Source organism: Somniosus microcephalus, chromosome 7, assembly GCF_052327205.1.
Source record: "Somniosus microcephalus isolate GS21.2 chromosome 7, FLI_Smic_1.0, whole genome shotgun sequence".
NCBI lineage: Eukaryota > Metazoa > Chordata > Chondrichthyes > Squaliformes > Somniosidae > Somniosus > Somniosus microcephalus.
This window is the reverse complement of record NC_140993.1, coordinates 137482670-137510012: the sequence shown is the minus strand read 5'-3', so window position 1 is coordinate 137510012 and position 27343 is coordinate 137482670. Positions and strand designations below refer to the sequence as shown.

The 27343-nt window shown below is 43.4% G+C and overlaps 1 protein-coding gene across 3 annotated transcripts in view; it reads right to left on the bottom strand.

Annotated features, from left to right (window-relative positions):
* fam110b (family with sequence similarity 110 member B) overlaps positions 1 to 25396 on the bottom strand; it is a 174902-nt gene extending 149506 nt beyond the window's left edge. For all 3 annotated transcript variants that reach the window (XM_085992983.1, XM_085992982.1, XM_085992981.1), the window contains exon 1: positions 25078 to 25396. The gene's annotated coding sequence lies outside the window, so the exon portion shown is untranslated. The remainder of the gene's footprint in view (positions 1 to 25077) is intronic.
* Positions 25397 to 27343: the final 1947 nt, after the last annotated feature.

Genomic DNA, 27343 nt, shown 5'->3' with positions numbered 1-27343 from the left:
TCAATATTGCCAGACTTAGGCATCCTAGAAAAAAAATGGCGCTTCCTGCGCTTTTCTATCTTTTCTGCAGAAAAGATATGGCGCTTCCCCGCCGCTGCTGCCGATGACAACGCTGTTTCCCGCGGGTTTCCCTTTTTATTTATAGGTGGAGGCTCGTTCCCGCCGGACTCTCTCTGCTAGGTCTGAACGCCGACCTGCTTGCAGCGCCGGCCGTCTCCCGAGTGCTCCCTCCGTCTGTTACTGCTTGCCTCCGCTGCTTGGCCTAGCTGCAGAGCCAGCCACTGGAGCCCCAGCCCGACGCCCAGGAAGGATTATTGCAGTACCTGCCACCAGCTCGGCTAGCTGGTGAAACCACAGCTTTTTCTTTTTCTTGATTTTCTTTGACTTTGGACGCCAGAGGAATCGCTGTCCTGGAGGTGCTGCCGAATTGCAGGCAAGTCCGTTTCCAATTCGTCGCCACTGTTGTGTTCGTGTGTTAATAGAGACACTGAAGACAGGAGTTGGTTTCACAGGTGTTTACTGAACAAAGTCTGGAGGGGAACTAACTGATACAACACAATATACAGGCTAATATAGCCCAAGTGGCCATTACCAGCATTACAGTACACAGGGGGCTCTTAAAGGCACATACACTACACTTGCATTGGAGGCAGTGCAGAGAAGATTCACTAGGATGAAGGGTTTGACGTATGAGGAAAGGTTGAGCCTATACTCACTGGAGTTTAGATGAATGAGGGGTGATCTTATTGAAACATAAGATTCTGAGGGGGGATTGACAGGGTGGATGCTGAGAGAATGTTTCCCCTAGTTGGGGTATCTAGAACTAGGGGGCATAGTTTCAGAATAAGGGGTTGCCCATTTAAGATGGAGATGAGAAATAACTTCCTCTGAGGGTCATTAATCTTTTGGAATTCTCTACCCCAGAGAGCTGTGGAGGTGGAGTCATTGAATATATTCAAAGCGGAGATTGACAGACATTTGAATTACAAGGGAGTCAAGGGGAAAGAGCGGGAAAGTGGTATTGAGGCCAAGATTGGATCAGCCATGATCTTAGTGAATGGCGGAGCAGGTTCCAATTGGCCTACTCCTGCTTCTTATGTTATCAGGTAAAGACGGAAGGTTGCCTTCCCTAAAGTGAACCAGTTGGATTTTTACACCAATCCAATAACTTCATGGTCATTATTACTGATGCTAGCTTTTTATTCCAATTCACAAACTGCCATGGTGGGATTTGAACTTGTCTCCAGATTATTAGTCCAGGCTTCTGGATTACTAGTCCAGTAACATAACCACTATGCTACCAGAGTCATCAAGCAAATACAATTTTAACCCGAGTTCACCATCTGCAATTTTCCATAAGGAAATAAAATGCAGCAGATTACATTGACCTGTTGCTCTCCCTCCTTCATGAAGCTCGATATAGCTGTTTTGCCAGGAGCAGACAGAACTGGTCCAACCAAGCCAAGAACAAGTTAGTGTGACAGGCTACCCTAAAGCTGGAACATGCAACCTTCTGGTTGTAATTCAAGCATGTAACTGCCCAGCTAACTGGAACTGTTGCAGTCATGATCTAAACTCACATTTTTAAGTTAGTGTCTAATGCTTGAGCTTGGCTGTACTGAGGCGTCTTAGAATGCTTTTGGACTTGGGCGCACATGCATATGAAGGTTATTAGTAAAATGTTTAATTATTATAGCTCTCATTCATGCCAAATAATTTTATGACAAGAGTACAAATTGTACTGTACTAGTATTACTATGCTCCAATAATAGGTTAGCAGCAGCCACCAAGTACTACACTGCATTATGAAGAGTCAAAATAAAAAATGCAATTATATGCATAAAAAAGCTTGAAAATTCATGCTTTCAAAAAGTACACAATAGTTAATTGAAATTAAATCATGTGTGTATGACTGTCTCACATATGTTGTAAAATGTTGATTGATTTTACATATGCAGTTTGTGTTTGAAAATTCTGAGAACAAAAAAATTCCTATGTACAGATTGTGTTCCAGAACAGTATGTACCAAGCAAAACAACAGACACAAACTGCAATTACACTATGGTCTGGAGAATGGAGAAAATCTCAGTTATGAAGTCAAACAATAATGTTATGAATGGTATCTGGTCACAGTGAAAATTTCAGCCTCATTACACTACACAGTAGTCTTGGCCACTCAATCAAAATTTTAAAAACTGCAAACATTGATAATCTGAAATAAAAATTACAAAATGCTAAAAATACACAGACCAGCCAGCATCAAGAGAGGCAAGACAGAACTGAAGTGCATTTTTGTTTTTATTGCAAAGACTATTTGGAACTTCATAATGATCAAAATACTTTTAAAAAATGGGGAAACTTATTCAGAAAAAAAAAAATAACTTTGCATTTATACAGTGCCTTTTATATTAGGACATCCCAAAGAGCTTCACAATTAATTAAGTACTTTTGAGATGTAGTGACACTCTTATGTAGGTAAATGCAGCAGCTGATTTGTACATAGCAAGATTCCATAAACAGTAATGAGATAAATGAAACAATGAATCGGTTTTGGTGGTGTTGGTTGAAGGATGAATCTAAGGCATGAATCATGCCATGTGACCTTTCACAACCACCTGAACAGAAAACTGGAGCTTCGTTTGAATATCTCACCTGACAGACAGCACCTACGACTATGCAGAACTCCCTCAGTACTGGAGTGAAGTGTCAGCCCAGATTATGCGCTCAAGTCCTGAAGTGGGGCTTGAACCCAAAACAATCTGAATCAAAGGCGAGAATGGTACCAGTGAGCCAAGCTGACGCTTAGAACTCAATTATGTTTTACAGTATTAAATTTAATGGGGAATATACTTTAAGCACATCTTATGAAAGCTAACAATAACAGCTGTGCTGGAACAATACAAGATTGCCATGTTTAAAAGGAGCATTTTTATGAACATACGACAAAAGAGTGATGGGAAAAAACCCTGGTCCATCCAGTCGCACACAACTACAATGCCTTGCACATCAGGTGAAAATCCAGGCTAATTAGGAAAAAAAAAAATCTGGAAAATTCCTCTCCGACCCCTTTAGGCAATCAAAACTAGTCCAGATCATCACTCTGACCCTGATTAATGTGATACAATACCTTACTTTTGTACGAGTTGATCTTCACCCCAGCCAGAAATAGGTCCAATTCTTGCTTGAAGGGATTCAGTGACTCAGCATTCACCGCATGAACCAGCAGCCTGTTCCACAGTTGCACTATTCTCTGGGAAAAGAACCAGCTCCTAGTTCTGGCTTTACATAACTTGTATTGTGACACCTGGTCCTCCCTAATCTATTAAGTTGAAACAAACGGTCTACACAAATACAATTAATTCCTTTCATCATTTTATAAACTTCGATAAAATGAGCAGGGGAGTTATCCTCGGTATCCTGGCCGATATTTATCCTTCAACCAACATCACTGAATCAGATTATCTGGTCATCACATTGCTGTTTGTGGGACCTTGCTGTGTGCAAATTGGCTGCCACATTTCAACATACAACAGCGACTCCACTTCTAAAGTACTTAATTGGCTGTAAAGCACTTTGAGACATCTGGAGGTCATGAAAGGTGCTTTATAAATTCAGGTCTCTCTTTTACACTTTTCTATGTGTAGAGTCCCAGGTCTTTGAGCCTATCTTGGTAACTAAGATGCTTTAAACTGGCAATTAACCTTGTTGCCCTCCTCTGCATCCTTTCCAAAGCTGCAATATCACCCACCATGTGAGGAGACCAAAACTGGGTACTGTAATGTATATACCTTTAAGTGGGGGGGGGGGGGGGGAAACTATCTTTTACAGCTCATGTATACTGCAGTACCGGCAGTGACCACACCTGTATATAACACTGAGTAGTAATCTGTACAGATCAGTTCCAGTGTGAGCCACCTTTAGTAAACACCTGTTGTACCGTTTCTCCTGCAGTCTGTCTTATTATACACGGACACAACATTGGCGACAAGGCAAGTTCGAACCTACCTGCAACTCTGCATCACCTCCCAGGGATTCGTTCCTGGAGATCAGTGGATTGGAAGTCAAGGTCAGAGACTCCTGCGTCGACCACGGGCAACCGCCCAGTCATCCAGCAGAGACTCGAGAATTGCGGGGGAGGCTGTCGAGAGCCAGGCTTGGCTTTCCAGTCGAGGTGGTCCAGCGAAACAGGCTGGCAACAGGTAATGCGCAGACCCTTCCCGGACAGCGGCGGGCTAGAGCCCGACTGAGCGGCACAGCAAAGGGCCGAGCAGCATCGGAGAGGGAGAGAAAAAACAAAACAGGGCGCAGCCGGTGTTCAGGGGCCGAGCAGCGTTGGAGAGAAGGAGAGAGAGACGCGCAGAAACCCGCGAGGCGCCGCCATTGCCACGAGGACCACCGAGAGCAGCGTTGGCAGCAGCGCAGGAGAAGCACGCGAAACCTACAGGGCGCCGCCATTGCCACGAGAACCACCGGGAGCGGCGTTGGCAGCAGCGCGGGAGACGCCATTTTAAACCACACCCAAAATGCCGAAGAGTGGCAGTATCACCGCATTTGACAATGAAGTCGAAGACTGGACTACATATGTCGAACGAATAGAGGTGTACTGCAAGGCAAATGAGGTGTCAGATGACAAGAAAGCGTCGGTATTGTTAAATTTAATGGGTGCAAAGACGTATGGTTTATTACGAAATCTAGTAACCCCAACAAAGCCAATGTAAAAGAATTTTGAAGACATAGTAACGATACTACAGGAACATTTAAACCCCACACCGCTGCTGATAGCAGAAAGATTCAAGTTTCACAAACGGAACCAGCATAAGGATGAAAGCAATGCTGATTATTTAACAGAACTGCGCAAACTATCGAAACACTGCCAGTTTGGAGCGGGACTGGCAGATACCTTAAGGGACAAGTTTGTGTGTGGGCTTCAAAGTGAAGGAAACCAGAAACGGCTTTAATCTGAAAAGGACCTTCCGCTGGAAAAGGCTTTCAGCATTGCGGTATCATATGAAGCAGCAGCACGGGGCGCTGCAGAGATACAACAGAGACCGCAAGAATATGGCACAAACAAAATGTCATATGGAACAGAGAAGTGCTATCGCTGCGACAGAACAACACACGACCAGAATGATTGCTGGTTCAAAGACAGTGTGCGCAGACAGTGTGGAAAAGTCGGACACATAGCACGAGTCTGCAGGTCGGGAAAGAAAACCAGCAATATGAAACCGACCAAAGGAAAGTACAAGAAGGTACATAAGATGACAGAGAATAGTCCAGATGAACAAAAGAGAGAGTGACAACGACTCCGAAAGCAGGGAACTGAGTTGCCTGAAACGACATAATGTGATCATAACGGCGGATCACCGAACCATTTGGGTCACTCTCAAGATAGCAGGAGTCCAGGTAAAGATGGAATTGGACACAGGATCAGCCCTAACAGTCATAAACTGACGGGACTACGAGCGGCTATTCTCACATCTACCCTTGAGAGACAAAAATTATTTGGAAGACGTACACGGGGCAAAGCTCTACCCCAAAGGAAAAATAAGGGTGACCGTTATATATAACGGTAAGGAAACACCAAAACTAGACCTGTATGTATTGCAAGATGGAGGACCACCATTACTGGGACGTGAATGGATCCGGAAAATACAACTGGATTGGCATTCCATACAGGCACTGACTGTGGCTGACAAAAAGGATGACGACGTCACACCCGGGCGACTGTCAAAGATCCTAACTGACGCGAAAGAAGTGTTCCAGCAAGGACTCGGAACACTAAAAGGCATGACAGCGACGATTAAAATTGAAGAAAACGCAAGCCCAAAATTTTTTTTTAAGGCCAGGCCGGTACCTTATGCGATCCGCCCAGCCGTCGAAGCAGAGCTGGAGAGTCTGGAACGTTCAGGTGTACTGTCCAATGTAGACCCATCGTCCCTGTGATGAAAAAGTCGTTGAGCAGCACGCGTGGGGAACGAAGGAAGGTTCGCATCTGTGGGGACTTTAAGGTAACAGTGAACCCGGTCCTTCACACCGTACAATATCCACTTCCGCGGATTGAAGATATTTTCGCCTTGCTATCTGGAGGGAAACGCTTCACTAAGATTGATCTGGCCCAGGCGTATCTGCAAATGGAGGTAGAAGAAGCATCAAAAAAATACCTCACAATCAACACCCATAAAGGTCTCTACCAATACAACCGGCTGGTATTTAGGGTAGCATCAGCTCCGGCAGAGGGCAATTGAACAAGTCCTGCAAGGGATCCCAGGGACCCAGTGTTATTTGGACGACATCCTGGTCACGGGCGAAAATGACAGTGATCACCATGCCAACCTGGAGCAGGTGCTCAACTAGATTGCAGGAATATGGGCGCCGAGCTAACCGCCCCAAATGCGAGTTTTTTAGAAAACAGGTCTCGTATTGTGGCCACGTTATCGATAGAGGGGTTACATAAGTCCCCAGAGAAGACCGAGGCAGTAGTCAAGGCTCCAGCACCGGAAAATGTGTCACAACTGAGGTCGTTCCTCAGGCTGGTAAACTACTACCATAAGTTCTTGCCAAATTTGTCTACAATACTACACCCACTGAACACCCTACTGCAAACTGGGGTGCCATGGAAGTGGAGTGACGAATGTAGACGAGCTTTCCAGAAGAGCAAAACACTAATCACATCGAAAGAGGTATTGGCCCATTACAACCCGGCATTACCAATTCGGTTGGCATGTGATGCGTCACCCTACGGCATTGGAGTGGTGCTGTCGCACAAATTCTCGGACGGCTCAGAGAGGCCAATAGCCTTTGCGTCACGATCACTAACCTCAGCCGAGTGTAACTACGCCCAGATTGACAGGGAGGCACTCAGCCTAGTGTGGGGAGTGAAAAAGTTCAATCACTATCTGCACGGGCAGAAATTCACCTTGCTGACGGATCACCAGCCTCTTGTCTCCATTTTTAATCTGAAGAAGGGCATTCCGGTGATGACTGCGCAACGACTACAAAAGATGGTCACTTTTTCTAGGGGCGCACTACTATGAGATTGAATATAAGAGCACGAAACAGCATGGAAATGCTGATGGGCTATCACGCCTGCCACTGCCTACTGCGGAGGAAGCACCAGCAGTGGATCCTGTCGAAATATTCCATTCGACTATAGTTGAATACCTACCGGTAACTAACGCTTGTCTCGAAAAGGAAACTCGAAATGGCCCGGCACGGTCTCGGGTATATGATTTGACGGTGAAGGGATGGCCAGCACATGGCGACTCACTGTTGCCAGCATTCTCGACAAGGAGAGAACAGCTGTCAGTGTGCCAGGGGACCTTGATGTGTGGATCCCGAGTGGTAATTCCACCCAAGTTAAGGGATAGAGTGCTCAATGAGCTTCATGAGGGTCATCTGAGAGGGGTAAAAATGAAAAGCCTAGCCAGGGCTTGTGTGGTGGCCGGGAATCGATAAACAAATCGAGAACCTGACCAAGAGCTGCTCAGGATGCCAGAAAGTCCAAAATGCACCACCACAGGCCCCTCTACACCCATGGGAGTGGCCCTCATCTCCATGGCAACAGGTGCATATTGATTTTGCTGGTCCATTCATGGACTCAATGTTTTCAATAGCCGTGGATGCGCACTCGAAATGGCCCGAGGTCATCAAAATGTCCTCCACCACCACGGAGAAAACTATTGCAGTCCTACGGACCATTTTTGCCAGGAATGGCTTGCCAGAACAGATTTGCTCCGACAACGGACCACAGTTTGCGTCCGAAGAGTTCCGGAGGTTCTTGAAAAAGAATGGGGTAAGGCATTACACATCCGCCCCGCATCATCCAGCCACAAATGGATTGGCTGAGAGGTTCGTACAAACCTTTAAGAAGGCAATAAAGGCTATGTACAATGACAACATTCCGCTGCAGCACAAGGTGGACAATTTCCTGTTCGCCTACCGGAATGCGACACATGCAGTCACCAACCAGACCCCAGCCATGATGTTCTTTAACCGAAGGTTAAGATCTCGCCTGGATTTGCTCAGACCAAACGTACGAAGAGATGTTGAGAGTAAGCAATTCCAGCACATCCATGAGAAGCCAAGAAGGAGCTTCAATGTAGGGCAACCAGTCTTGGCTTGCGACTACCGAACAGAAAAATGGCAGCCAGGAACGACATGCACACGGCAGGGCCCACTAATGTACACAGTGGACGTTGGGGAGAGCATCGTGAGACGCTTTGCTGACCAGATCCTAGAGTCACAGGAACAAGTCAACCCCATGCCTCGCCCATACGTACCTGGTGATGAACCAGACGTACAGGTCGCATCTACCCCAGAAACAGTAGCATCGGAAGCTGATGAACCAACAGACGACAGGGGGCCAGAATCGCCTCCGCACCAAGAGCAAGACACTCGGGAAAGGCGCTATCCAGAAAGGATCAGGAAGCCTCCCCAAAGACTGAATATATAAATATAGACTATTTTCAGCTAATGTTGCATGTTAATTGTGTTAATTGTAATTAGTTTGATATTTAATTGTTATGTTATGGTACTGTTAATCTAAAAAAGGGGAGGAATTGTAATGTATATACACCTTTAAAAAAGGGGGGGGGGGGGAACTATCTTTTACAGCTCATGTATACTGCAGTACCGGCAGTGACCACACCTGTATATAACACTAAGTAGTAATCTGTACAGATCAGTTCCAGTGTGAGCCACATTTAGTAAACACCTGTTGTACCGTTTCTCCTGCAGTCTGTGTCTTATTATACACAGACACAACAGGTACAATATTCTAACGGAGGCCTAGCCAACGTCTTTTCATGAAGAGGGTTCAGACACTGAAATCACAACAGCAATCTGGAAGCAAATCTTAAATTAATTTCATAGGCCTCACTCCTGGGCTGCAGTTATACTGTAGTGAACAACCAGAGAGTGTTACTTGCCAGTTACAATGAGCAGTCGACAGGCTGGAATTATAGTAGAGTGACCTTAGACTGACCCATAGTGAAGTGCAGTGACAATGAAGTTCTGTATGAGCATGCTTTGAAATGTGCAGAATTCCAAACTGCAAAAGCTGATAGTTAAGGTTTGGAAACTGCAGTGGGAACATCTATTTCTTCCCCCAACACTAAAACATTCCAGTCAGTGGTTTAAAAGTTTGGAATTGCAGCATCGCTCCAGGTTGAAGTTATACAGCAGTTGGCATAAACCTGAAATTCGTGATGACTTCCTGGAAGGAGTCTCACATCCGTTAGCTTTAATGCACTCTGCTGTCAGTTATATTGCTCTATTTTGTGTGAAGAAGCACCCAAAACTGCTTCAGCTCAACCTGAAGTAATAGTATCATTAAAGTGACAAAATGTAAGTGGCCAAGACATGAATTGAATTCTAAGGCAGCAGTCATAGGAATTCATAGGAAAACGTAAGAATTTAGGCAAAAAAGACCACAGCTCACCTTTCACCTTCTTGGGAGTCGCAGGATATAACGATAATTGATTTGTTGATTAATAATGGCAATCAATCTCTATCAATTAGTCTACAACAGTCCCAGACACGAGATGCAGAAACCCCCAGTGGTGGAAAGTTTTGGGAACTGTAGGTCCAAAGTCCATCAACATGATGGATTAATTCAAACAATATTGGTGAATTTAAAGCAGAACCTCACTAATGAATCATGAAAATAAACTCAGGTAATCCTTTGCTCAACACATACTTAATAGTCCAAATTTTACACCAGGACCCTGGTAGGAAGACAACAGAAGCATTTACTTTAACAGTGAAGTATTGCAGTAAGTAAACTCAGGAGCTTCATGCTATTAGTTGAAGCATTGAACAAAGGCCATCCTGGAAGAAATAAATGTGAGGGCACATTACAGGGCACCAGGTGTACAGGAAATTTCAGGTCTCAGAATTGTGTCTGGCAATGAAATATACATATTTTTAAAGCTTTCTGCTTTGTGATTTTCAGAGGGATATCAGTGCTGGGGAATGGAACCTTTCCATTTAAGGCACCCAGCATCAAGCACACCCTCCATTCTGCCCCAACAATGCCCTCTCCTGAAACCTCAAGTGTGCAACTCTGTGGCACTTTACTTTCCTGCAGCAGCCAATCTGTGGCTTCTGTATGAGATTGCCAATTTAGTGAGAAAATTAGGAACAGTTTTGTGCTACTGGAACTACTCATGCCCATGAGGAAGTGGACTGAAACTGACCAAACTTATTTCACATGGACTCCTTATGATATAATCAGTACAGTTAGATTTGAACCCAGTTCCAGGGTTGAAACAAGTGTCAAACCTATTGCACTACCCAGTATGGAAACTAGCCATCCTAGCTGGCACATCATACACCTGTTGGAGATAACTTCAAACTGTAAAATTCCCACAGACAACTTCAGCGATACTAGAACGCTGCTTAGCACCTCAGAGTATCACTGGCTCACGAGTTGCAATGGCTGAGAAAGGCCTCAAACCCATTTGCCTGACAAATGATATGGAACATAACAATAGAGAAAAGATACAAATGAAACTTGGTTTGAAAAACTGCAATATAAATTTGTTATGAATGTTTATATCAAAGTCACTATAGAGGAAGAGGTTGTTTAGAGCTCCTACCCAGGTAACAAGTTTGCTCCATATTTGAAAATTCAGAAAAGGTACCTTAGCACTCCTGTTCTGCATAAATTAAAATGAAAATATTTAAATCTATAGCAATGGCATAAACTCTTGATTATATAATTACTGTATCACAATGTAAGTTTCACAATCTGAATTATAAAGTATTCTGTGGAGGATCATTAATTTTTTAGTGAAACTCATCTAGTTTTCTTAACCCTTTAAAAAGTGTTTGAACTGTGTATTTTTATACACAGCTACAAATCTTAAAAATTGTCAGATTCTTTTTCATTTATAATATTTAAATTAAAAATCCATGATCAGTGGGGCTTCCCAGCAGAAAAGTGTTAAAATCCTGATATGAGTAAATTTAGAATTGGTGGAATGATGTATGTGTTTTAGCAACTTCTATCTTGTTGATCATATGATTTTAAAAAACAATTTCTCCACAATTTTAGAAAACACATACTTCATCAACCCCATGATTCAGAGTGTTAGAAATAAAAATGAGGCAGCAATAGCCTTTCCTCTGGTACCTTTTTTTCCTCTTAACACATTTTCACAGAGCAGGAATATTCTGTTTTTTCTGTCCTTCAGATCTGCATGCCTTTGGACATGTAAATAGTAAGAACAGAAATGACTTTTTCCAATCCATTTTACTTCTGGTAACATTAACCAGTGATACCTTACAACATAAAATAATGGTTTATTCTGTTCAGTACAGCTCGACAGTGTGATATGTACCTCTCCACTGAACATACTGTTAACTAAAACCATCATACAGAGAGAAAAAAGAGAGAGAGAGAGAGAGAGAGAGACTTGGATAGAAGCAGTTAACACAGCAACTTGCATTTATACAGCACCTTTAACATAATACTCCTGTGAAGCACCTTGGGATGTACTATCAGACAAAATTTGACATTAAGCCACCCAAGGAGATATTAGGACAGGTGACCAAAAGCTTAGTCAAAGAGGTAGGTTTTAAGGAGCATCTTAAAAGGAGGAGGAAGAAGTTGAAAGGCAGAGAGGTTTAGGGAGGGAATTCCAGAGCTTAGGACCTAGACAGCTGAAGGTAATAACACTTCCATAACTTGTGTAAATGTATTTCCCATATTCCAGGATACAATTTGGGTTAAAAGTAATTACAATAAAAAAAGAGATGAAGTAAATTAGAAAGTCCTTTTCAACCTCTCTGCAGCTTGCAACACCGTTGACCATACCAACCTCTCTTCTACTGTCCAGCTCTGTGGAACAGTTCTTGCTTGGCTCAATTTTACCTACTCAATCATAGCCAGAGTATCTCAAGCAATAGCCTATGTTTCCACCCCTACACGGTCACCACCAGAGTCCCCCAAGGATCCATCCTTTGTCCCCTCCTTCTCACCTACATGCTGTCCCTTGACATCATCATCTGCAGACTTGGGGTCAGCTTCTACATGTATACTGATGACCGTGTTCATGATCCCCCACAGTATGCAATAAGATGGCAGAAAAATGTAAACGGAAAAGTAAACAGAAAAGCATAAGGAATATCACTGATCTTACTGGCTTGTGAGCTCGCCTTTTTTTTGTAGATGCAATGTAAAAACTAGAAATTGAGTGTCACGGTGACCTTAACTGCCACTGGGAGAGCGGTGGTCGCTCTGCTCTCAGGCTGCAGGAGGTGGCAGAATTCTGTGGCCACCTCCTTGCTGAAGGGTAGCCTTCTAAGACACTGCTCCTCGCTTAAGTGGAAGTAGAAGTGCGGTCGGAAGACCCTAGGTGGGTAAAGCCTCCTGTTGAGAGCCCTCATGGCCCGCCTCCTCCTGCCTCTGCGTGCAGGTTCTCGTCTTCCTCACTGCCTCTGCCTTAGATCCTGGAGCGCGAGGTCGACTGCCAGTACAGTCCCCATGACTGTGAGCAAGTGTTGAGCAGAAGCCTTTTTAAAAAAATGAGGGACTTCTGCACTTGAAACAACACTCCCTGTTAGCAAAAAACCTCGAAATAGCTAAAGAAAGCTGTTTCAGTTGCAGGAAGTAGCAAACAGCCACTGAAACTGCTGAACCATGCCGGGTGCAACTGACTGGGGATGGTGCCGGTAAATATCACTGCTGCAGCCTGCTTCCTGCTGGTAAACGACAGCTCTTCTGGTCACCATTCTGTGCTGACGGTAAGGTAAGTGGCTAAATCCAATGTTGGAGATCAGGCATCAAATGAGCGTTGCACACTCACTGACATCACGATCTCTGGTCATTTAAATGTCCCTGGTGCTAGTGTTTACCGGCAGCTCGAAAATGGCCCAGGCTGATGGATCCACCACCAACTGGCAGTAGAGCGCCGGCCGCCAGCTTTTCACCATGTCATGGCTGGTGCTGAAGCTTCCAATTTCTCCTCTTAAGTGCCTTCGCAGTCATTATAATCTATCTCAGTTCAAATCTTTAATGTCATTTTAGCACTCACCATGACTGCACTGACCAGGATTTTCCAAGGGGTTAAGTTTACTCTTTAAAGCTGAAGATCTTGCAAAGGCAGCTTGAAAAACAGAATGAAGCTTTCAGTAAATCTGCTAAAAAAAAAAAGCAGGAACTCTGATTCTAGCTTCATAAATTGCACGGAAGAGTGCCATGCAGAAAAGCTTAACTCGGAGTAATTTTGTGAAAATATATTTCAATGATATCCTATGGCCAGGTAATAATCAACTGCAAAAGCTAATTTCAGATCTGCACGGTCTTACCATACAAGAAAGCACTTGGGGCAGATCGTACTCAAGTTATGCCAACTCCTCAATGCAATTCCAGTGGACTGCGTGGAAAATCGGGTAGGCAGGTATTCCACCGGCTCTTCGCCACAGACTGTGATTTCAGAGATTCCCCACTGGAAATAACATTGGGTACTCAATATGTCTGTCTAAACATGAGTGAGCATACTGAGATAACATGGAAACAATAGGAATAAATCATGCAACTTATTTCCCACAATTTGCACCATAGTAATGCTAGGAATATCAATGTTCCCGACATACACCTTTGCCATGGCATGCTGAGGATTTAAAATTTAATTTCACCCCAACAGCTTGTGCAATTGATTGTCTCTCTGACTCTGATTTTTTAAATCTTTATTTTACTTAAAAGTTAACATTTTTCTTTGGCTTCCCCAGAAATAGATACTGGAGGAGCACACTACTGCAGGCGGTCAAGGGCCTGCAGCAGCAATTTCCCCTCCTTCGCCAGTTGGGCCGGGGTGGAGGGGGGTGGGTGGTGATACCTGACACAAGCAAGAATCCCACTGAATTTATTAGAACAAGTCTAACGGTGGGGAATCAGCTAGAAAAGCCCCATGGAAGTTGCACAACTGTAAGGGTCTGAGGGAAATTGGCCCTCAAAATTCAGGGAATGATCCTGAACGGCATTCGGTCATGCAGCGATGTGTATATTTAAACCTTGCATTGGATGAGCCATATGATGTTCAGGTCAAACCGTAGCAATGCTTTGTGCGTATTTATCCGATGGTTGCGAAAAAAGACCTGCTCATCACTAAAAAGGTCAAAAATGAAGCATGAATATCAAGGAAGCAGTGATGTCCGTTATTCAGAAAGCCAAGGCACTATTTCAGAAACTTACTGCCATTACTGTAGATGGAGCACCAACATTGTTAGTATCAGTAAGTGGATTACTGGGACTTTGTAAAGCTGAATACAGCTTTCTCAAATACTGGACACTTCATTGGATCATTTGTTATGAGCTGCTGGCATGGAAGCACCAGAATTTGAAACAGGTCACGAGTTGTTCTGGAAATTGTGAACTACACGGAAACCTAGCAATTCAGAAATTGAGGAACTCAATGACTATGATCACCCTTCAAACTTTTGCCTCAGTATTCAGCCACCACTTTCTAGTGGAAATGTAACTGCTTAACTTTTGAATTCCTCAATCCTATTAGTGTTCCTGGAATCATAGATGTTTACAGCACAGAAGGAGGCTATTCGGCCCATTGTATCTGTGCCAGCCAGAAAATGAGCTATCCAGCCTACTTCCTCTTTCCAACTCTTGATCCGTAGCCCTGTAGGTTACAGCATTTCAAGTGCACATCCAAGTACTTTATAAATGTGATGAGGGTTTCTGCCTCTACCTCACTTTCAGGCAGTGAGTTCCAAACCCCCACCACCTGCTGGGTGGAAAAAGTTCTCTTCAGTGCTCATCTAATCCTTCTGCCAATTACTTTCAAATCTATGCCCCCTGGTTATTGACCCCTCTACTAAAGGAAACAGGTCCTTCCCATCCCCCTCAATTTTACACACCTCAATTAAGTCTCCCCTCAGCCTCCTCTGTTCCAACAAAAACAACCCCAGCCTATCCAATCTTTCCTCATAGCTAAAATTCTCCAGTCCTGGCAACATCCTCGTAGATCTCCTCTGTACACTCTCTAGAGCAATCACATCTTTCCTGTAATGTGGTGACCAGAACTGCACGCAGTATTCTAGCTGTGGCCTAACTAGTGTTTTATACAGTTTAAGCATAACCCCCCCGCTCTTATATTTTATGCCTTAGCTAATAAAGGAAAGTATCCCATATGCCTTCTTAAATCACCTTATCTACCTGTCCTGCTACCTTCAAGAATCTGTGGACATGCACCACAAGATCCCGCTGTTCCTCTGCACTACTCAGTATTCTACCATGTATTCATGGAAGAAAAGGGCAAAGTATACCGACAGTAGCTTCTGTTTTTGACCTTTATAGAAGTCATATTCTTGCATCTGGATAAATTAAAATCAGGAATTTTTATTATTAGCTGATGGGACTACAGGTAGACTACCCTTTATCCGAACTTCCGAAAACCGAAACCCTCTAAAAACCAAAGGTTTTTTCGTTCAGCGTAAGTCGTGCGCACGACATGACCAGAGTGGCGCATGACTTACTGAGCAGGGCAGAGGGTCACTGAGTTCCCTCCTGGGTAGGAGATTGCAGGTCGAGCCGAGCAGTGTGAAGGAGGTATACCGGGAGAGTGAACCCAACAATACAGCGGCCTGTCCGATATTCTTTTTCCCCCCCCCCCCCCCCCCGACCCCCGACCCCCCCCCCTTTCGGATAAGGGATAGTGTATCCTTTATCCGCACTTCCGAAAACCGAAATCCTCTGAAAACCGAAAGTGTTTTCGTTCAGCGTAAGTCGTGCGCACGACCCCGACCCCCCCCCCCGCCGACCCCGACCCATTTCCCAGTCTTATAAAATACCTTCCGAAATCCGAAATTTTCCAAAAACCGAAACACGGCTGGTCCCGAGGTTTTCGGATAAAGGATAGTCTACCTGTACTGCAAATTTTGGAAACTAACATTTAATGATAAAAATGTGATGGCTTTTTTTGTTATCACAACTCAAATTAAAAGCACATTAGAAGTTACATTGATAAGCATTCCTGACTTGGTGTGTTCAGTGAAACTTTTACTGTAATAATAAAAATATGCATGCAATGTACAAGGTATAGTCAGGCAATGCATAGGTTACATTGAAAATATCCATAGTAACATTTTAATTAAACCCACATTTACCAGGTTCTGCAGCTTAATTGAGCTTTGAAAGGATGGCCACTCCTAAACTACTGCATATAAATAAATCATTGTGGTATTTGATAATAATGGCAACTGTGGAAGATAACCTCAAGAAAAGAAATCCACTGACAAAGCTTTAAATTTTAAGCTAGCAGATTTGACTGTTAAATCCTAGTATAAAACACAAATTAACAAATTAATTTCATCTGCACAAAATTCCCAAAATATTTGGAACATTTGGTTTATGGGAAGATGTTTTGAAAGGTAAATATACCACACAAGAACAGGTGTGTATGAATGCTCTGCTAGCCTACCCCAAATTCTCACTCCCTAAATAGAGTACAGAAATTGACCACGTTGACTTTTCTTTGTGCAGACTTGCTTCATTAGTTATGCACATGTCTGGAACTTAAAAAAAGGTGAAATGAGAACTCAAATTCAATTCTACTTGGAATGATCCAAGACAACAGGACTTCAAAAATTCATGGACGCTACAACGAACTCCTGCCATAACTTCAGAGTCTATCAGAAGTAAGACTCAGATCGAGATATGCCAGACCCTCTAAAATGAGGTTTTGTTTTTTGTTTTTTTTTTCTTACGATTGTAAATATAAAACAAATAATAAATATTGCAGACATAATGATAATATAAAATTCTAAGTTTGAAAGTGATTTAGTTAAATCCAAAACTAAGGTCTTAAATCTAAACAAAGCAAACTACGCAGGAATGAGGGGCGAGTTTGCCAAAACGATATGACAGTCGACAAGCAATGGCTCGCATTTGAAGAATTAATACATAATTTACAACAAATATACATTCCTTTAAGGCACATAAACCCCACAGGAAAAGTGGTCCAACCGTGGCTAAGAAGAGAAGTTAGATAGTATTAGATCAAAGGAAGAGGCTTATAATGTTGTGAAAGAGAGCAGCAAGCCTGAGCACTGGGAGGATTTTAGAATTCAGCAAGGGAAGGCCAAGAAAAGGAAAATAGAATAATAAACTAACGAGAGACATAAAAACAGGCTGTAAAAGCTTCTATTAGGTATGTCAAAAGGAAAAGATTCGCGAAAGTAAATGTGGGTTCCTTACAGGCTGCGACAGGAGAAATTATAATACGAACATACAAATTAGCAGGAGTAAGCCACTCGAGCCTGCTCCGCCATTCAATAAGATCATGGCTGATCTGATTACTCCATATTCCTGTCTACCCCCCGATAACCTTTCACCCTCGATAACACTTATTAATGGTTGTAAGTTGTGAGGAGGATGCAAAGAGGCTTCGAGGGGATATAGACAGGCTAAGTGAGTGGGCAAAAACATGGCAAATGAAATATAATGTGGAGAAATGTGAAGTTATCCACATTGCTGGAAAAATAGAAAAGCAAAGTATTTAAGTGGTGAAAGATTGGGAAATGTTGGTGTTCAGAGCGACCTGGGTGTCCTTGTACACGAATCACAAAGTTAACATGCAGGTACAGCAAGCAATTAAGAAAGCAAATGGTACGTTGGTATTTATTACAGGAGGATTTGAGTACAAGAGTAAAGATGTCTTACTGTAATTATATAGGGCCCTGGTGAGACCACACCTGGAGTATGGTGTACAGTTTTGGACTCCTTACCTAAGGAAGGATATACTTGCCATAGAGGGAGTACAACGAAGGTTCATTAGACTGATTCCTGGGATGGGTGGGGGGGGGGGGGTTTGTCCTATAAAAGGAGAGATTGAGTAGACTAGGCCTATATTCTCTGAAGTTTAGACAAATGAGGGTTGATCTCTTTGAAACATACAAAATTCTTACAGGGCTTGACAGGGCAGATGCAGGGAAGAGGTTTCCCCTGGCTGAGGAGTCTAGGATCAGGGGTCAGTGTCTCAGAATAAAGGGGTCAGCCATTTAGGATTGAGATGAGGAAAAATTTCTTCACTCAAGAGGGTGGTGAATCTTTGGAATTCTCTACCCCAGAGGGCTGTGGAGGTGCAATCATCGAGTATATTCAAGACAGAGATCAATAGATTTTTGGATATTAAGGTGAAGGGATAATTACTAGTCCTAGCCTCTTTAGGGCTACCCCGGATCAGGCGTATTCCTCAGACGTTCACCTTCAACTAAAGTTTGAGGTAGCCGAATCCTAAAGACGCTTAATTGGGTCTAAAGGCCTGGACCATCTCTCCCAAAAGGAAAGGAACAACCTGAAAATGTTACCGTCCCCCAGCAATAAATCAGGAGACTTATACAGGGGCAATGCTCAGTACCAGACTCAGCCAAAGTACACAAGCAGAATCAAAACTCTCACTTACAGCTATTGCCAGTTCCTTTTCTTTCTATAGCTGGATTAGATTTCTGATTCTATACAGGATTAGGAAATCCAAGTAGTAAAAAAAAAAACCTAGTTCTGTAAATGCTGTAGACATATCAACAGATCATAGACAAGTGCACTATTTTCCTGCTATTCTCCGAATTAGCTTCCCTCCTTCCGGAAACATTTCAAACAACCAAGCACTCCAGCCAGTAGTAATGCAAATTTAATTGAGACTGTTTGACAAAGTAACCAGAGGACAATAAATTTGGTTGATGATAGTGATCTCACCTTACAGGTTGGAATATATGATGCAATATAGGTCAAGTTAGTCTGTTGATACTCAGTGCCAATGCTCCTCCCCATCTTCAGAGCTGCCTGCTGAGACTTGCATATTACAGTAGGTACACACTCCCCCATTATTCAGATCCACAGCCAGAGTTACAAAAACAGCATTTTCACATGTAATAACAGATTGTTGGTTTTGTATGGGGGCATTACTACATTTTAGTGGAAAGGAGTAGCACATTTCTGACTCTAAACCCCAAAACAGAAGTCATAGAAACAGAGAAGATAGGAGCAGGAGTAGGCCATTCAGCCCCTCGAGCCTGTTCTGCCATTTAATGAGATCATGGCTGATCATCCAAATTCAGTACCCTGTCCCTGCTTTCTCCCCATATCCCTTGATCCCCTTAGCCTTAAGAAATATATCCAACTCCTTCTTGAATATATTTAATGAATTGGCCTCAACTGCCTTCTGTGGTAGAGAATTCCACAGGTTCACCACTCTCTGGGTGAAGAAATTCCTCCTCATCTGTCCTAAGTGGCCTACCCCTTATCCTTAGACTGTGATCCCTGGTTCTGGACTCCCCCGCCATCGGGAACATCCTTCCTGCATCTAGTCTGTCTAGTCCTGTTAGAATTTTAAGTTTCAATGAGATCCCCTCTCATTCCTCTAAACTCTAGCGAATATAAGCCCAATCGACCCAATCTCTCTTCATACGTCATTCAATCACTATTTCTTGTTATAACTTAACTATAAATGGTATAAATCTGTGCTGGCATGAGACCTAAAAGGCAAAAGAAAAGGCTTTTCTGCATTAATGCAATTTAGTTAATTATGAGTTTCAGCAAAATGAATGCCTTCTCCCAAAGGGTGTTCCAGCAATGAGGTATTCTTCAGTTAACTGATCAAAATAATTGTATCCCACCATAGAACTACCTACCCAAAAATGTTTTTAAAAAATGTGGCTTGGGGCTCCCCACCACCCTTAGACCCAAGGTATACAGTTACATATATATGTATTTTTAAAATTTGTTCAAGATGGGGGCAACTCTGGCATGACAACATTTATTTACCATTGCTAGTTGCCCTGAGAAAGTCATTGTGGGCCTTCTCCTCAAAATATGGTGATGGTGTTCCTACAATGGTGCTGGGTAGGGAATTCCATGATATTGACTTAGCAACGATATACATGTCCAAGTCTGGATAGTGAAGAGACTTGGAGGGGCTGGCGTTCTCAAAACATTGCTACTCTTGTCCTGCTCGGTTGTAGAGGTTACAGAGGAGGGAGGTTCTGTCGAAGTAAGCTTGACGAGTTGCTGCAGTGCATCCTATAGTATGTACATTCTGCAGCGAGTGTCCCAGTGATGGAGGGGGTGGATATTGAATCCAATTACAGGCATATTAATGAAGCAAACTATTCTGTTCTGGATGATGTTGAACTTCTGGAGAGTAGCTGTGGCTGCAGCCATCCAGGCAAGTGGCAAGTATTCCATCACAATGCTATCTTAATCCTTGCAGATTAATAGAGATTTCATGGGGTCAGGTGGCAAACCACTCATCAGTGTACACAACCTCTACACTGCTCTTGTAGCCATGGTGTGGATATGACTGTCCAGTTCAGCTTCTGGCCAATGGTGACCCCCAAGATATTGATGGTGGGGATCTCAGCAATGATGAAGCCATTGAAAGAGAAGATGGCTAGGCTTTCCCTTGTTCAAGATGGCCATTACCTGGCACTTGTGTGGCAAATAACATTCGTACCACACATCAACCCAAGACTGGAGGCTATCCAAGTCCTGCTGTAGGTGGGCATAGGATACTTTGTTCAGCTCCATTCACAACTCTTCAGATAACATCTGGAATCATCAGTGAACAGCCCCATTCCTGACCTTGTGGGAAGAAATGTCATTGATGAAGCAGTTGAAGATGGTTTGCCCGAGGACGCTTCCATAAAAAACTCTTGGTGATACCCTTGGGCTGCAATGACTGGCCTCATAGGAATAGCAAATTCAGCCCCCCAAGCCTGTTCCACCATTCAATTAGATTGTGGCTGATCGGTAGCTTAACTCCATCTACTCACCTTGGTTCTGTATCCCTTAATACCCTCACCTAACAAAAATCTTTCAATTTTGAAATTTTCAATTGACCTAGCCGCAACAGCTTTTTAGGGGAGAGAGTTCCAGATTGCCATTCCCCTTTGCGTGAAGAAGTACTTCCTGACATCACCCCTGAATGGCCTAGCTCTAATGGACTCCCACACCAAAGGAAATAGTATCTATTTACCCGATCAAATGCTTTAATCATCTTAAACACCTTTGTTAGATTACCTCTCAATCTTCTATACTCAAGGGAATACAACCCTAGTCAATGCAACCTGTCCTCATAATTTAACTCTTAGTCCTGGGTTCATTCTGGTGAATTTGCATTGCAGCCCCTCCTTCCAGGGGTGCTGTTCCCAGAACTGAACGTCGTACTCTAAATGGGGTCTAACCAGAGCTCTATATAACTGAAATCACTTCCACCACTTTGTATTCCAGCCCCCATGAGATAAAGGCCAACATTCCATTAGCCTTTTTAATTACATTTTTGTATCTGTCCACTAGCTTTTAGTAATTTCTATACTTGGACCCCTAAATCTCTCTGCTCATCTACAGTTCCTAGCTACTTGCCATTTAGAAAATACTCTTATCTATCCTTATTGGGTCCAAATTGGATGACTTCACATTTCCCCACATGGAACTCCATCTGACAATTTTGTCCACTCGCTTAATCTATCAATGTCCCTTTACAACTTTCTGCTCCCATCTAGACTATTTACTGTACCACCTAACTTGGTGTCGACAGCAAACTTGGATTATATGGCTCTCTATTCCTTCATCCCAGTCATTTATATAAATATATATAGTGAAAAGCTGAGGCCCGAGTTGGGGGATACCACTAGTCACATCCTGCCAACTGGAGTGCATACCTACTCTGTCGCTGACCTCCCAACCAATTCCCTACCCAAGTCAATAGGTTGTCCCCAATTCCTCAGACAAGCACAACCATTTCTTGTGCATCAGGTATAACTCCAGCCACCGGAGGATTTTCCCTTGGACTTCCCCACCCCGTGACCTCAATTTTGCTGGGGCTCCTTGGTGCCATACTCGAATGAGGCTTTGATGTCAAGGGCAGCTACTGTCGAAGGGTCATCGACCCAAAATGTTAACTCTGTTTCTCTCTCTACAGATGTTGCCTGACCTGCTGAGTATTTCCAGCATTTTCTGTTTTTATTTCAGATTTCCAGCATCTGCAGTATCTTGCTTTTGTACTGTCACCTTTCCTCTGGCATTCAGCTCTTGCATCTATGTCTGAATTAAGGTTGTGTTGCGGTCTGGAGCGGAATGGCTCTAGTAGAATCCGAATTGAACAGGTTACTGATGCTGCTTGATTGCACTACTGATGACTCCTTCCATTACTTTCTAGTGATGCCTGGAACGAGGCTGATTGGTTGGGTTAGATTTATCCTATTTTTTGTAGATAGGACACACCTGAACAACCTTCCACATTGTTGAGTAGATGTCAGTGTCTTATTTAGTTGTGCTGGTAGAGCTAGGTAGGGAAAGCAGTGAGTGAGGAGGACATAAAAAACCTGTAAAAGGACATAGACAGGCTAAGTGAGTGGGCAGAGATTTGGCAGATGCAATATAAATGTTGGAAAAAGTGTGAGGTTATGCACTTTGGCAGAAAAAATCAAAGAGCAAGTTATTATCTAAATGGAGAGAAACTGCAAAGTGCTACAGTACAAAGGGATCTGGGGGTCCTGGTACATGAAACACAAAAAGTTAGTATGCAGGTGATCAGGAAGGCCAATGGAATCTTGGCTTTTATTGCAAGGGGGATGGAGTATAAAAACAGGGAAGTCTTGCTGCAGTTATACAGGGTATTGGTGAGACCACACCGGGAATGCTGCGTGCAGTTTTGGTTTCCATATTTAAGAAAAGATATACTTGCTCTCGAGGCGGTTCAGAGAAGGTTCACTCGGTTGATTCCAGAGATGGCGGGGGTTGACGTATGAGGAAAGGTTGAATAGGTTGGGACTCTACTCATTGGAGTTCAGAAGAATGAGAGGCGATCTTATTGAAACATACAAGATTGTGAGGGGACTTGATTGGGTGGATGCGGTGAGGATGTTTCCACTGATGGGTGAGACTAGAACTAGGGGGCATAATCTTAGAATAATGGGCTGCCCTTTCAAAACTGAGATGAGGAGAAACTTCTTCACTCAGGGTAGTAAATCTATGGAATTTGCTACCCCAGAGAGCTGTGGAAGCTGCAACATTAAATCAATTTAAAATGGAGATAGACATTGTCCTAGCAGATAAGGGAATTAGGGTTATGGGGAGAGGGCAGGGAAGTGGACGCGAGTCTAGATTTGGATCAGCCATGATCCTATTGAATGGCGGAGCAGGCCCGAGGGGCCGTATGGCCTACTCCTGCTCCTATTTCTTATGTGAGCAGCTAGCTCTGTTGTACAGGTATTCAGAACGACAGTCAGGCTGTTGTCAGGGCCTATAGCCTTTGCTACATCCAGCTATCTTTTATATGCACATTGCAAATATATACAAATATTAATTACTACATATTTAACAGGACAAATATAAAAATTAGGAAGCATTCTATTCAACTATACCTAGGTTTTTCCTTAAAACCTACCTCTTTGACCAAGCTACTGGTCATCTGTCCTGATATCTCCTTCTGTGGCTCAGTGTTAACAACATTTTTATTTTACTGATATCGCTTGTTCAGAGTCCTGGGACGTTTTGCTATGCTAATGCGCAAGTTGTAGGTTTTGGTGAAAGAGTGAAAAATTGTCAGCCACACTAGAACTCTCATTCTGGACATTAACTGTAGCAGTGCACAGGAAATCCTCAGGTTAAATACAATTAAAGCTAACTGGGCCCATTACTATAATTTTACAGTCAAACTTTATTGCTACAGGATAACGGATATTGATTAAGTTTTTCTTATCAAGGTCAGAAATCAAGGTCAGAGATCGTTTACCAATGAATTATGCTTGTCTTGGTTCTATTGTAATGCAAGAGCCCTACACCAACTGAAGATGACATTTCCACACATACTGCAGGCTGCTTGAAGCACTCGACTTCCCATAAGATACTCCAAGGTGTACATTTTCATCCCTTCTCTCCCCGCAGCAGCGAAAAGCAGACCGCAGCTCCAGCGTTAGACTCGTGGGGGCTTCGGGCGAAGGCTAACGCGTGGAACCCCTCCCTCCTCCCACACTTCTGGATGACTTCCACTTTGTAAAATTGAAGTGTCATGAACTAAATTACGCCACTTTAAGGTGAGATATCAGGCTAAATGTGCGATTTTCCACTGATCTTTAGCTATGACTTAACTTCCGAGTCCCCCCCCCCCCCAAAAAAAAAATTCACATATGGCCTGGGGCCCCGCAAGCTGGTATGATCAAACCTTGTACTTTATCCAGGTCGATGTTAAACATCTCTTGGGTTAACAAGTTTCCCCCAATGGCCTCTCTGCTCAAGGATCGTCAAAAACGATTTTAAAGGTTCTGAGGATCAAGGATTCTCGACACTAAAATCCATCTTGCCTCTATCGTACCAACAAGCCCCTCTAGATTTCTGAAGGGTTCGCGATGTGACAGAGATGTAATATGTGCGTTAAAAAAATGTTGCCACTTTCAATAAAAAGATGAAATCTTGTAACTTTAGCTGAAATGATCGGAATAATCCTGCCCAGCCACATCCAACTACCTAAGTTCAGACAGATTCAATTGTTGTTTAGAGGTCGGTTACATTCATTTGAATTTCTGAAGAAACCAGACTTACAGCTCGGTGCCACCGCCCGTCCTTCCCTCCTAAAACCTACTTTTTCCAAGAGGTTTTACTTCAAAATAGTAACTCTGGCTTTTACCCCAATGTAAATGCGCTTTAAAGCCAGCAGCCGAGTGTCCCGATGAACAATGCGTAACGGCGTTTTACCCTGCTTGCGTTTTCAATCGCTTGCAGTGGCACCGAGTGTTAAACATTTTCCTAAACAAATGCCGGTCGAATGCCGGGTAGACATGATTCAGAACGTCCTTATGACCGTTCCACTTCATTCAAAAGACACGCAAGAGCGACAAGGCAACAACGGAACAAAACAAATGGGTTTTCCGGGCTCTGTGAACTTGGAAAAATGACAGAAGCTTCTCAACGTTGAGACGCATTTCTGTCTCTCTCTTCACACACAGTTCCACGGTACAAGGAAGCTAAGCCGCAGCTGGGCTCCACTAACCGCAGTACAACAATCCAGCCAAACCGGCAAAACTCCTCGTTTGCAATTACTACCTAATTTTTAAAACGTCGCTTACCAATAAAAAATGAATGTTGCGACCTAACTCTTCCTCCGGTGCGAATGGAAGGGAGCCCGGATCTCAGGATCAGGTTCGGCTGGAGACAATGTAGCACAGCATTGTAACACAGCACAGCAACGACACTAAGACAGAGCTACTCCACACTCAGCCAGACTCCGCCAGCACGGCCATCCCCAACAACCCACACAGGGGAGCCACCTGCGGCAACAACTCCAACCCCGCCGCAGTATTGTAACTCGAATATGTTACTTCAAAGAGGTTGGGCTTATAAGCGAAGTTCAATACCCGGTAACATTATTCTTCCAATAAATCTATGAGAAGATTAACATGGCGAATAGGCTTATCCGTTCACGCCCCTTATTTAATGGTTCAGTCTCCTAAATCGGGCAAAACGCTTTCTCCTTTACCAACGAGAATTGGAGGCGTATTGCAGTGGGTGATAATTCACTGAAAAGACCAAGATTCATTAGGCAGTGGGCGTCAGAACTACACAAGTATGAATTTCTATGGTTCTTTAAAAAATGCTCAAAAAGCGAAGACCATATTCACTCAGTTCTGTGTACATCTTATTTTACATTTTATGCAGGTAAATATACGTATTACAAAATTAAGATCATTTTCATCCCATATGTAATAGTCAAGTCTAAATATTCTCTTGTAAAGACGGTATATGTTTTATTAAGTTGACGGGTAGGTGAGATAATATTCAGGTAATTTAGACTTTGATTATTCAAAATCAGGCAAATTAATATCACCTAATTTATTATACTGATTGTGTTATTTCCTAGCAGTACACTAAATTAAATAAATATAACAAAATAATTGTGCAATTGCCAGGATATTTTTACATCTGCTTCAACAATGCCTTGGGATGGTGACATCCTGTCTAGCTGTTACAACAATAAAAGCTTGCATTTATATAGCACCTTTATCATAGTAAAACATCCCAAGGTATTTCACAGGAGCGTAATCAGTCAAAGAGGTAGGTTTTAAGGAGTGTCTTAATGAAGGAGCTGTGGAAAGGTTTAGAGAGGGAATTCCAGAGCTTAGGGCAGAGATGGCTGAAGGCACAGATGGCAATGGTGGGGCGAAGGGAGTGGGTGTGCAGAACAGGCCAGAGTTGGAGGAATGGAGAGTTTCTTGGAGGGTTGGGGGAGGTTACAGAGATAGGGAGGAACGAGGCCATCAAAGGATTTTAAAATTGAGGCATTAGCGGACTGAGAGCCAATGTAGGTCAGTGAGCACAGGGGTAATGGCTGAACAGGACTTGGTGCGAGTTAGGATACAGACAGCAGAATTCTGGATGTTTATGGAGGGTGGAAGATGGAAACATAGAAACATAGAAGATAGGAGCAGGAGTAGGCCATTCGGCCCTTCGAGCCTGCTCCGCCATTCAATGTGATCATGGCTGATCATCCAAACTCAGTACCCTGTCCCCGCCTTTTCCCCATATCCCTTGATCCCTTCAGCCTCAAGAAACATATCCAACTCTTTCTTGAATATATTTAATGAACTGGCCTCCACCGCCCTCTGTGGCAGAGAATTCCACAGGTTCACCACTCTCTGGGTGAAGAAATTCCTCCTCATTTCAGTCCTAAATGGCTTACCCCTTATCCTTAGACTATGACCCCTGGTTCTGGACTCCCCGGCCATCAGAAACATCCTTCCTGCATCTAGTCTGTCCAGACCTGACAGAATTATATAGGTTTCGATGAGATCCCCTCTCAATCTTCTAAACTCCAGTGAGTATAAGCCCAATCGACACAATCTCTCCTCATACGTCATTCCTGCCATCCCAGGTATCAGCCTGGTGAATCTTCGCTGCACTCCCTCCATGGCAAGAACGTCCTTCCTCAGGTATGGTGACCAAAACTGCACACAATACTCAAGGTGCGGTCTCACCAAGGCCCTGTACAACTGTAGCAAGACATCCTTGTTCCTGTACTCGAACCCTCTTGCTACGAAGGCCAACATACCATTTGCCTTCTTAACTGCCTGCTGCACCTGCATGCTTACCTTCAGCGACTGGTGCACAAGGACACCCAGGTCTCTTTGCACTTCCCCTTCTCCCAATCTATTGCCATTCAAATAATAATCTGCCTTCCTGTTTTTGCCACCAAAGTGGATAACCTCACATTTATCCACATTATAGTGCATTTGCCATGTTTCTGCCCAATCACCCAACCTGTCCAAATCGTACTGGAGTTTCCCGACATCCTCCTCGCAGCTTACCCTCCCGCCCAGCTTTGTGTCGTCTGCAAAT